The following is a 12,588-nucleotide window of genomic DNA, read 5'->3' as shown; positions in this document are numbered from 1 at the left end:
GTGAGTGTGAGAACAGTTTTGGTATCATAGGTGTGAGGGGTTCAAATGAGGAAAGACTTCAGTATCCTCATCATCAAGGGAAGGTTGTTTGCATCTCTTAACTGCTGCCAGCTAATGTTCTCCCCCACCATACAATTTTTCAAGGCACAGCTTTTCTGAATGTGAAGGCATGAGGTCCTGAGCAGTGCCTTGTGGAACAACAGCAGGGAAAAACAGAGTAAATAAAAAGAAAAAAATGGAGGAGAAACACCAAACCAGTACTGCAGAATGGAAGCGGGGGGGGGGGCAGCAAAAACATTACTGTGAGTGTTTTGGAGAACCATGTGAAGAGGGCCAAGTGGAAACACCAGCTTGAATTGAACACTTAAGCCAATTAAAAAATAATAATGCAGAAGTAAGATAAGCATTTTATAATTAAGACTAGAATAATTTGCCAGGTGAGGAAAGAACAATCATTACATCTCTTTGAAGCCTTTTTCGTAAGTCCCTTTTCTTTCTTCCTGTAGCTTAATTCTGAGACTTGTTCTAAGCCTCTGCACTGGAGTTAGCAGCAGTGGATTGGGATCAGGCTGCTCTTAGCAGGCACCACGCAGTCCCACTTCCCCCTTCTCCAAATTCCAGCCCCAGGGAAGTGTACCTGGTGCTTGGAGGAGATGGCCAGCAGTGGAGATGCACCTTCATTTCTGGGACTCACTGCTTTCAACTTGGGTTTATGAGTAGGCAGATCCATAACTGTCTGTGGGAAGACTGCAGTCTCATTAAAAACTGGTAACGACTCCTTTGAGGTGTGAAGTGATGAGCAAGATTTAGTGCTCTTTTCTAGAACATGCTTTACCTAACTTATTATTCTGGTTTTTCATCTAATACTTTTCTATATTTACAGCTGCAGTTTTTCTGACTGGATGATAAAAACGTGAGCCTGGAGTCTACAAACAGATGCTCAGAGTTTCAAAGTGAGCCACCAGTACCAAACCCGGCGCTTACTCAGACTTTCTCTTCCTCCTGAAACGTGTAGCACAGCTGTGAAAGTGAACATTAGGAATGTGTACTACCTTAGCTGTTATCCCTACTCTCTCGAAATTTGTGTACTTGGGTTATTTGTGTTTTACGATTTAAACAATGGATGTATGTTTCTGATGCCTTCTAGTGCTTTTCTGAACCTATCCCACAGGGGCAGATTATGCAGCTGTTGTTTGGTGAGCCATTTGGAGCGATGTCTGTGGTTTTTGAAGGTTTCAATGTATATAACTTTTTGAGGACACCTGGAAGTTCCCTAGGACTCAATTTCTCCTTTATCTGTTACGAAACATAGTGTGATAATACCAGATAGTAAGGAAAATACTTATGAAATTGTGTGGAATACAATTTTTTTTTTTTCGGTCACAGGAATCTCAATTGTCGTGAAAAATGTTTTATTTTTGTGGCACTGTATATGTTAAGATAATTTAAAGTAATATAGAGGTAAACTTCCATAACAAATACTTTTTTTGATGATTTACCAAGAATGAAAAATCATATCTGAAAGAATACCATATTTATTGCTGTTTTTTTAAGATCTATTTTAATTATTTAAGTTTTTGCATATAAAATTGGCATATTTATCAGTTCTTGCTAAATGCACTGAAAATAAGTAAAGGGTCAGTTTCTCTCCATGTAGATGGAAACAGCAACCATAGTTGTGCTGGCATTAAGGGATTTCAAATATGAGAGCACTCTTTGGTATATCTGTAGTCAAAACATTACAAGTGGTGTTACTCATCTCTGTTCGGTTCTTACGTACATCTCTTAATTTAGTGCTTACCTGTGTATGCCTTAGGCTAGTGTTTTCTCCATTGCCCCGAATGCGCTGTGAGTAGCTTTTGTACTATTGGTGATTAGATTTAATTCTGATCCAGAGTTCCATGCCCTTTACTGTACATACTGTGTTTCTTTAATTTTTTGTTTGTTCTCATACTGTTTCTGCTGACGGCTTGGCGTGAGATCTTGGCTCTTCAATGAGGTCACTGTTGATCAGTGTTACAAGTGGCTTGGCAGTTCTCTGTAAAAGCATATCGGGTTGGAAAGATATTCACCTAAAGTCTTTCAAATGAACTATTTAATCAATGTATGGTACCATTACAAGTGGTTGTATCTGAATTTGCTGTAGGGATAACATACACCGTAATGGGAAAGTTCTATAAAAAGCTAATTTCAAAGTGGCTCTTCTTTGTATTTCAGTTAAAAAAAAAAAAAACCAAACAAAACAAAAAAAGAACAAAAAACCCCAGTGCATGTGTGCCCTCTGAGATGCAATAAACACCTTGATCAAAGTAAATATCTTGTTGCCAGTTTCATGATCATTGAGATGTTGAGCACAATAATACACTTGGAGGGGGGAGAAATGTATATAGGTCCTGACACTGCTGAGTCTGCTATATGTGGTAATGACTCTTGCTGATCTTAAGCAGTACAGGAGAGATCCATACAAAGCCAGATGGAACACAAAGCCACGAACAAAGAGGGGAGAGGAGAATTTTCTAGTTTGACCTCTAACACCTCAGGAAGTCTTCATTAAAGCCCCTCATCTCCTTACACTAGAATAATACTGGAACAGTGAAGACTTGTAATACAGGTCCTGATTTCTTTCCTATGAGGTACCATTCAGCCGCTTGTTGAGAGCTGGCACAGCCACGATGCTACAGGAATTGCTTGTGCTATGGTTTGTCTTACGGCAGGATGAAAAGAGGAGAAAATGTAGTACATTACAGTCTTTCTGGTATGAGGTGACTAGAGACCACCTTGATTTAGTATCAAAATGAAGTGATGAAACTACTGAATGCCAAGGGCTGCTTCGAAGTGCTTTATAAAGCACTTTTTACAAAGCACTGAAACTGAAGAAGGCTAAGCAAAAGTGACTTGTTCTCCCCATCACAAAGGAGTTATAAAATCTGGCTTGCAAGGAAAACAAGTGGTTGTCTCCTGGCCTGTAGACAAGAACATGTTCTTGTTATCTGCTGAGTTTCATCATCTGGGCATGAACGCATCTGTGTCCTGCTATGACTAACCACTTCTCAATACAAGCTAGAAAGTGGATGGGGAGGAGGGCTCCCATCTGTGGGAGGAAGAAACTCACTCTCCTTCCCCATTTTCATGAGGGGACGACAGGTTTCAGACGGCCGCTATGTGCCTTACCCAAGCTCTTGCTGTTCCGTGTGCTGGCTTCTTTAGAAGCTGGCACCTCTGGCCACATGAGACTTTTGTAGCCCCCCCTTAAGCCTTGGGTACCTTCAAGTGGTCAATACCTGGAGAACATGAACTCAGCTTACTGTAGAGGTTTGAACAAATAAACCCCCACAACTTCTTCCACGGAACTGACTCATTTTTTGAATGTTTGGGATTAGCAATGTCTCCTACTCCTCTTCCCCATTCATTTGCCATTTCTTTTAATTGGCTTTATTTTGGGATTTTTAGCCAGGTTTTATAATGCTTGCCTGTCAAAATGCACTGTAGCTTGGGTTGAGGGCTTCTGGATTGATGCTGTGTTTCCCCAGGTGAAAGCCTGGGTGGTGAGAACTAAATTGTTGTCTTCTAAGATCCTCGGGACCGCCTTTGCATTTTGGGATGGTTGCAAAATCAGGCTGCTATCCAGACTTCCATTTATAAGATTTAGTAAGGCAACGCAAAGGCTAGAGGCTTGCCTTAAAAAACAAGCAGGAAAGTCTAGAGCAAACACTGTAACTGGGCGAAGAGAAGGAGATTTGCTTTGTGTCGAATGCACTTGAGACTTTGGTAATACGAGGTGCTACTTGCTGGTGGGTTGACAGCATCTATGTTACTGAAGTCTGTCAGTTCACCAGCTGTCCAGTAGCCGCAGCTGACATGGTTTTGTCTTTTTGGCATGAATCTTTGCTCCCGCCCCTCCTTCCCCATCTCTCGCCCCAGGGTAAGAGCTGCCTGCTCAGGCAACTTACCCTGCCTGGGGAAAAAAAGTCCCAATAACTCTTAATGCCCAGAAAAGCCAATTGAAACTTTCTGCGGTAGGAAGTAGTGGCAGTGACACAAAGATGATACACTGAGTTAGTGATCCAGCCCTTCTAGAACATGAAATATGTCAGAAATTTTATTAAAAGAGAAAACCTTTTTTCCATATTCTGTATCGCTAGTGCTGTGAGCAGTGTGGGAAGTGGCAGACGCCAAGTGGTAATGAGAGGAGGAAACAAGAATTTCAGAGATGCGATTACAGAAGGAGCGAGGCTACACATATTTTAAAGCAGACGGCACCGACTTTTTTTCTGTTCCAGATCTTGGCTCCTAAAGCTTCACCACCTCTCTCCCCTTTCCCTTAATTAAACTCTGCAAATGGTGTGGGTAGCAAAAGCCTGACGCTTCCCCTGTTGCTGGAGGCATCGCTGGATGCAATTACAAGTGTAAGAGCAGTTGCCCTTGGGAGTCGGTGAAGGTGGTAGAGCAGCAGCAGAAACTGAAGCAAGCGAAGAAACGTGGGAGTGACATCCACTGCAAGGACTAAGGAAAGCAAACCTCTTCTCTGGTGGTCTGAGGGCACTAGTGAAGGGTCTGATGAAGGTCCGCCCTGTAAAGCACCTACGTCCAAATGTTCGTGGTTGAACATGGTGAAGTTTGACCCGTATTTTTGAGATGTAGTGCGATGGAAGAGGTTTGTCGCTTTACCTCAATGTCATAAATACCTGAAGTAGCTGCCTTTTTTGAAGGTCGTGCCAAAGCACTAATCCGCTCTGTTGGAAGCAGAGATTTCATACCACTAAGCGCCACAGCAGGTACATTGAAGGCACGTGCTACGTGAAGCTACTGTAAAGATGCAAAGATCCAAGGAATTATGATCTCAGATGAGAGGGAGAGCTGAGTCAATATTTCAGAGTTAAACTGCTAGTGGGAGGCAGGTTAGTTGTTTTCGGTGATAACTATGCAGAGGCTGGTGGGGTCTCTGTCACGCGGGGTAGGAGGGATTCTCCCCTGCCCTCTTACGAACGTCAGGTTGCTGCTTCCCATAGTCCTTGTCTGTACTTTTGCCCACCCAGGCCTGGAAAGAGGCCGCCTGTGTGGGAGTGGGGTTGGTATTGCCCTGAGGAGAGGGGAGAGAGGTGGGCTAGGATGGATGCGCTCAGGGGCAGGTGCAAGCGGGCACCGGGCTTTAAAAGCAGCACAGTATTTCATACTCGGAGTGTGTCTGTGTATGAATAAAAGGGGTTTTTTGGAAATGCTACTCAAATGCAAGAGTAGGATGAGTTAAATTCTAAATTTAGACTACGCTTTATGTATCTGTGATGCGTCTGTAATCATACCCTGTCAATCTGGGTTGATCAATCAAGAGAGTTTTTAGTGATTCTTCCTTACTGGAATAATCCCACAGTGGCTCCAACTAACTGAAAGAGCAGTTTCAAAACGTTGGAATTTGGCTTTACTCTGAAAAATCAAGGAGGAGAATAGATCACTTCTCTTCTGAAACGTGGAAATACCAAATTTAGCAGATTAGCAAAGGAAGAAATGGGGAAAAATTAGTAATATTGAGACCAGCATACTGTATAAATAAGATTGTCTTTACTATACAAATTCTGGCTTAGGTATTAGAGCATCTCTGAATCTACTGCTCTCCTCTGAACCCTTGCACAAACGGTCGTCTGTTGTTCACAAGGCTTCAGCCGCTTTGAGGTTTTGGTCTTTCTGCTTTTATAGAACCAAATTTTAGGACCTGTTTCTGTGGACATGCCTTTGGGATAGAGCACACCATTCCCTCCGTGCTTGGAAGAAGAGGTTTGCAGCAGTGTATTGAAATCGCCGCTTCCCAGCTCCCCTCCACCCCACCGTGACGGTACCTAGCACCTGTCTAGCGTCCCTGCGCCCGGGGTGAACAACCACACTTTGCGGCATGTGAGCTGTCCTGATTTTAAAGACAAATATGCAAACAAATATATCTTAATTAAATACATATGTCAATTTGCAGGCAGCTAGCGGCTTTGCCTTGCTGCCTGGGTCCTGTGCCACCAGCATCGCCGTTCGCTTTCTGTTTCTTCCCGCGAACCTTTGCAGCAGCGTCAGCGCGACGCTTTCCCGTGGCTCGAGGCAGCGCGCTCACTTCCGAAACGGCGTTGATGGAAATCCAGCTGCTTACCTCATTATGCCCTCTTGAAGTTCTGGTGGTGCAGAATTTGCTTATAGAGCCCTTGGCTCCAAGGCAAGTCATGCTGGAAATTTGCTTCTCTCTCAGGATACTGGACCGCCTGTGATGGCTGTAGGATGGCTAAAATGTTCTGCTCTCTAAGGCCTGGACGGGGAGAGAGGCAAGGCAGCATTCAATACACTGCAGCTAATTTTGAATTGACGCAAAAGCTCCATTAATGCCGATTGCATACATGTCACCCAGCAGTGCATCTGGCTTTGTGCATGGGCTGTTTTTAAGCATCCTCCTAACCTTATGTGAAATTAAATTAGGCTGGTTATTTGGCTAATAATTCATTAATTTTTTTTTTTCTCCTCTCTAAACTTCCCTTTATATTTAAAAATCCAAGATAGGCAGATGAAATCACCTTCTTATTACCATAGTCCTCATACAGGCTGCAGAGAGAGTTGATTCCCATTTATTAACAAAGACCATACAAAAGATACTGTTCTGTTTCAAAATAATGTAAATAAATTACACAGTGATAGTAAGCAGATTTTCCATTTAAATGCTAAGCTATTGTTTAGGATCGTAAGTAGTAATTACAAAACCAATGTGTGTGTGTATAAGGCTGTAATGCTCCTCACACTTTATAGTCTGAAATACTACTAAGTAAACCTGTTTCTCCCGAGCAGCTCTATAACCGTGTTGCTGGAGGACAGTTTGTTATAAATACTTGTTTCCATGTTTGCTTAAGCATCACTGGTTTCTCCAGAACCTGTTATCTTCAGTTATCTAGAAAAAGTGCACCTTATGGTTCCTAAGTGAAGTATTTCTCTTCTGAAAATTTTAAAACTTAGCCTGACAGATTATGTTCTTGATGGTTAGTAAAATGTAACATTAGGATTTGGTATCTACATCTTGCACATGTGTCATCAGTACAGTTAAATGTCATTTAGAAAAGTGTTGTGCTGTTCTGTCCACCCAAAATACAGTATTTTGTATCCAGGATTGATTTCCCCAGGATTTCAGGATCCTGGCAAACATTTATTGTAATAAAGTAGCTTATGTATCTTTTAAAATATTTTGCTGCTTTAGACATTTGGCTTCATGACTGATCATCAAGATCGACTCTAATCCTACTCTGTCATTTAGCTTGGCTTGTGGATTTTTCAGACAACTCCTTTTTTTTTTTTTTCCCCAACAGATGTTGAGGGCTGGATTTGGGTTGTTTGTGCTTTTAACAGCTTTTAGAAATACCTCAAAGAATTTGCTAACATATCACTTCCAACCTCCATCTCTCTTTAGATGAGGAGTATGTACCGAGAAACGGGCAAATCATCTATATTTCATTCAAATGCAAATTTTAGAAGAACAGAGAACTGCAAAAGAATTGCGAGCTGCAGCGATACCTGCGCCAGGCTGTATCCCACCAACACTTTCCGTCGTCAGCAAGGAAAATGCCCCATCTCAAACCTGCGATGTTGTCTTTGCTGTGCCTTTACCCCTTTGGGGCTAACATAGGAATAGCCCTCACTTAAGTAAAACACTTACACCAATGCAGCATTGCAAGCGGTTGGTCTGGAAAGCTTAAAATGAAGTAGCCGGTCTCGTGTATGGACTGTTTACAATCCAGTTCAGCACAGTTTGCACGAAGAGCCCATCGTGGATGTGCTTCTCTAATTTAATGCCCTTTAAAATAGCTGGCAGGCTTAAAGAATATTATTTTTCTAGTTGTACAGTTCAGCTTGCCAGACAGGCTTTGCCATTTGAGACTGAACTTACAGTGGCTGGAAACTTTAACTGATAAGTCCAGTATTTTGATAGATCTGTCAGAGATGGAGGGGAGATGCAACTAAAATGAAATCATTTTCCCTGAGCCAGACTGAGGAGCTAAACTGATTCAATCTATGCTGTACTGGAACAGACTCTTGTGTGAAATATAGTATTTTTCTCTTGGCCAAAGCATTTTATTGCCATTATAAAAGTTCTGTATAGCTATGCACACTGTTTCACTTAAAAATTGGCTCTCTGCTGTAGATAAACAAGAGCAACACAGCTTGCTGCACTCCACCACAAAGGCAATGCATTCAGAGCATGTGAAGTTTCCACTTTAAGACTGCTGAGCAAGATCATAAGATAGAAATCACAGAAAATAGAAAGCCATCTACTCTATTCCCCTGCTCGAAAGCCAAAATTGTGTAATTCCCAACAGATTTTCCTAAAAGACCTCCATCATGCCACAGCCTTTCCAAGCACCACTGCAGGACATCACCACCTTCACCTTGAGAAAGCTGCTATTACCTGATCCCTCCTCGCTGCCCACTGAACTTGAGAGGAAATGGCCTCAGCTTGCGCCAGGGGAGCTTTAGATTAGATATTAGGAGAAATTTCTTTACGGAGAGAGCTGTCAAGCATTGGAACAGGCTGCCCAGGGAGGTGGCAGAGTCACCATCACTGGAAGTGTTCAAAAAACGTGTAGATGGTCTTCAAAGGTGGCACTTTGGGACATGGTTAGTGGGAAGGGTGGTGTTGGGTTGATGGTTGGACTTGATAATCTTAAAGGTCTTTTCCAGCCTTAATGATTCTGTGATTCTGTGAACTGTCACTTCTTCTGTCCGTGGGGATGCTCCCTTGTTCTTTGCAGCAGCCAAGATGGTATTTGGACAGTTACCACCGTCATTCTTCTGTCCTGTGCCCTCTGTCTTCAGTCTTTCCTTGGCAGTCAAGTTTTCTAGATACCTGACCAATCTTGGTATTCTCTGCGCTCTCTTCAACTGGTCCGCGCCTCCCGTGAAGTGCAGCATCCAAAACAGGACACAGCAGCGGAGTGGAGGCACGTCTGTGCTGTGTGTAACAGAAATACCATGTCCCAGGGCTTGTGAGCCAGGCTCCCAGCTAGAGATCCAAGCGTGGCACCAGCAGGATTGCGTTGTTGGGCCACGGTCAGCCTACGCTCCTCTGTCCTCTGAAAGCCCTTCCTGAAGCGCTGCAGTTTAAGCCATTGCCCTTCAGCGTACATTTGTGCATAGTGTGTAGCCATTTGGGGAAAAAAAAGAAAAAGAGGAATAAAAACTTAAAAAGGAAATGATTTTTTAAAGCAATGAATTTGAGAGGTTAAAGAATTTCGGTATTGAGCATTACCGTTTGGCTCTTTGTGACATTAATAAGCTCAGCACGCTGCTAAATCTTGTGACAGCATCGTTAGCTCCTCTTCAGATACAGTTTGAGCATCACATTTACGATCACACTACTACGTATGTATTGTACGTAGTTCTATATACATATAGTGTATTCAGTGATGTACCATGTATATATATACATACACGTACACATGGGGTGCACTTGATATCTGATTTTCAGCGGCGTCTCAGAAATCTGCAACGGTACGTTCTTTGTAACAAAGCTGCTACGTACAGGTTGGAAAATGTAAAATACCTTCTGTGGCAACCCCAGCTGGTTTTTGCCAGAGTAGCGCTGGCGTATCGGCAGTTTCTCTGGGTTGCAAGCGTGAGGTTGCCCCTGATGCAAAAGCACGTGGAGCCGTGCGTTTGGTGTGAGATGCCCGGCTGTGCGGGCGGGGGTCAGCAGCAGGGTCCTCCCTTTCAGGGTGGTGCATGTGCCCACCCGGAGGAATCTCCTAACGCAGTTAATGCTGCAGGTAGCTGGAAATAGCAGAAGGGAGAGTTTTAGGTGCTTCTTGGATAAGGATGGTCAGCATTAACTGATCCAGAGCACAGATTTCTTTTCATAGAATCACAGAATAGTTTGGGTTGGAAGGGACCTTTAAAAGCCGTCTAGTCCAACTCCTCTGCAACGAGCAGGGACATCTTCAACTAGATGAGGTTGCTCAGAGCCCCGTCCAACCTGACCTGGAATGTTTCCAGGGATGGGGCATCTCCCACCTCTCTGGGCAACATCTGCCAGCGTTTCACCACCCTCACGGTGAAAAATTTCTTCCTTATATCTAGTTGAAATCTCCCTTGTTTTAGTTTAAAACCATTACCCCTTGTCCTATTGCTACAGGCCCTGCTAAAAAGTCTGTCCCCATCTTTCTTAGAGGCCCCCTTGAAGTACTGGAAGGCTGCAATAAGGTCTCCTTGGAGCCTTCTCTTCTCCAGGCTGAACAACCCCAACTCTCTCAGTCTGTCCTCACAGAAGAGGTGTTCCAGCCCTCTGATCGTTTCTGTGGCCTCTTCTGGACCCCCTCCAGCAGGTAGCTTTCTAGCTGCACCACATTCACGTGCCATGAATGTGTAAAGGGGCAGTAGGGAGAGGCAGAATACAGCTACCAGCACCAATCTGGCCATGACACAGGTCTGAACTGCTCTGCTCCCATGGAAAGTTTTGTGGGTTTTAATGGCCATAAATTCTGGATGTTGTTTAGATATCCGCCAAAAGTATCCTTCCTCAGTAGAAGGCTGATCATCGTCACCAACAGGAGCTACATCCTTTGGATTGCCCCAGGGCCTGTAGCACTACCTGCTTAACCCCTAATTCTGTAACTGGTGGAACTGCCTAAGAAGCCCTCTGCTGAGAGTGTCATTGGCATCCCACTAAAATAAAAACAAAATAAAACAATCCCCCCAAAAAACCCCAATTGCTTGAAAATTGTCTTTCCATGCACTTAGTCAATAGATAGTAGAAAAAAACATGTCAAGTCGTCTTTTTAAGAACAGCTGTGAATCTTGCAGCTATTTTAGCAATTATCTGCTTCATAAGTAGCCTTGTTTCCCATCAAACTTATATCTCTGAGCTGTATCTTTATCATGTTTCCACTGGGATATACTTGGTTCCACAGTGACGTTACCAGACAAGCCTAAACATTTACAAAAAGCTTGCTTTCAAGTTAGAAGAAGGGAGCTGGCTTCTAGAACTGGAAACGTGACTTTTTCTATGTCTAAAAACGCTTGCCTTGGAGCTTAGCCTTTGCCAAATAAAAAACCAGCTGCCTTGTGGCCTGGAAAAGTACGTGGCTGCACCCCTCTGTCCCAGGACCGTGTAATTTTGGCTCCGTACGCGGGCTCTGACTGATGTGGCGAGAGACGAGAACACGAGGGCCGGCATGGGCTCGGCAAACAGGCTGTGCCCTCAGCCCTGGCTCCACCTTGCGCGTTAGGAAAAAGGGCTGGTACAGGGATCTAACGAAGCATGGAGTTTCCTAAGTTCTTTCCGATATTTACATTGTATTAGATTTATGCTCTTTAATAGTACTGAGGGGGAAAAAAGGCAGGTGGTCTTCGCTGTACATACTGGAATACGAAGGTTTTGCCCCTTCTGTAAAGCTGTGATTTTCTCTTTCGCAAATGGCACGTGAAGAAATGCTGCAGATAAGACCTATCTACAAGTTCTCCAGCTTTTTTTCCCCAGCCCTTAGTCCTTGAATTAGCCTTCGAAGGCTGTGCAGCTGCAACGAGACATCACCTTGGCAGCAGGCTTAGATAACTGGTGTGATAAACCTCACCCGCAGCCGGCTACCGAGAAGGTCCCTGATGAATTTCTCCAGGTGCTGAGCAGATGTGGCTCACAGGCACATCTCCCTGCCGGGGTTCGTTCACTTTTTGCTCGAAATTGTTATTCCAGCGGATCTTACGAGGCTATGGGAGCCGTTTACAGCCCAGTTAGAATAATCTGATCAATAACATCAAATTATTGTTATTTTTGCAGTCAGTCAAATCAGTGAAATTAAATAAAGCTTCCCCTGGAGAATAGGGTATGTCTAGGAGATTAAGCCCCGTGCTTGCTGCTGGGGTCCGGAGCCTGTGACCTCTCCCTCAGTCAGCTCAGGAGGAGCTGTCAGGGCAGCCCGGAGCTGTTTTGCAAGGGACGTCACAAGATCACTCCTTCAGCTGGCAGCCTGCATTGAGGTTGACTCAGATCTTATGAAAGCGTTTCCCAAGGCTGGCTCCAGATTCGACGCGTTGTTTCGGAGCCATGAACACTGGTTTGCTTGCGGTGATTTTGTCTTTAGTTCTCTGTTTGCAGCTGTTACCTTAATAGCACTTTGAAGTGGTTTGCCTTGGGCAGAAAACCAAGTTTCTTCACTATACAACACCAGTGGTCGGGCATGATTTATTTGATTTATTTTTAGGTGATTGCTGTTTATGTAGAAAATGAGGTGAAACCCTGAAGTGGGCATAATGAAAAAATTAAAAAGTGGAATTAACAACAGAGATAATGCAAGATGGGCAGGAAAGCGTGAGATGAAGTTGCAAACAGCACATTAAAAATAGCTGAAGCTCCAAAGGACAGAATCACGAGGAGGCGCGGGCACAGTGGGACTGTGAAGATGCTCTGGTCAGCCGAGGCGCTGAAGGAGAGGCTGGAGCAAGGGGAGCGAAGGTGAGCCCTCCAGGGAGCCCCCCCACCGCTGCAGCTCCTGGCTGGGGCCCCGGCTGGAACTGTCCCACTCGGTAGAGGAGCTTTCTTTCCTGGAGGGAGTTTGGGATGGGATGGGATGGGATGGGATGGGA

At 44.1% G+C, this 12,588-nt stretch overlaps 1 protein-coding gene across 1 annotated transcript in view; it reads left to right on the top strand.

Moving 5' to 3' along the window:
* The window catches only part of SNAP91 (synaptosomal-associated protein, 91kDa), a gene marked incomplete at its 5' end in the record, with an annotated part of 37,433 nt that extends 35,119 nt beyond the window's left edge, over nucleotides 1-2,314 (top strand). The window contains one exon of the mRNA XM_010283615.1: nucleotides 884-2,314. The remainder of the gene's footprint in view (nucleotides 1-883) is intronic.
* Nucleotides 2,315-12,588: the final 10,274 nt, after the last annotated feature.

This window comes from Phaethon lepturus, unplaced genomic scaffold (assembly GCF_000687285.1).
Source record: "Phaethon lepturus isolate BGI_N335 unplaced genomic scaffold, ASM68728v1 scaffold6123, whole genome shotgun sequence".
Lineage (NCBI taxonomy): Eukaryota > Metazoa > Chordata > Aves > Phaethontiformes > Phaethontidae > Phaethon > Phaethon lepturus.
This window is presented reverse-complemented; position numbering and strand designations above follow the sequence as displayed.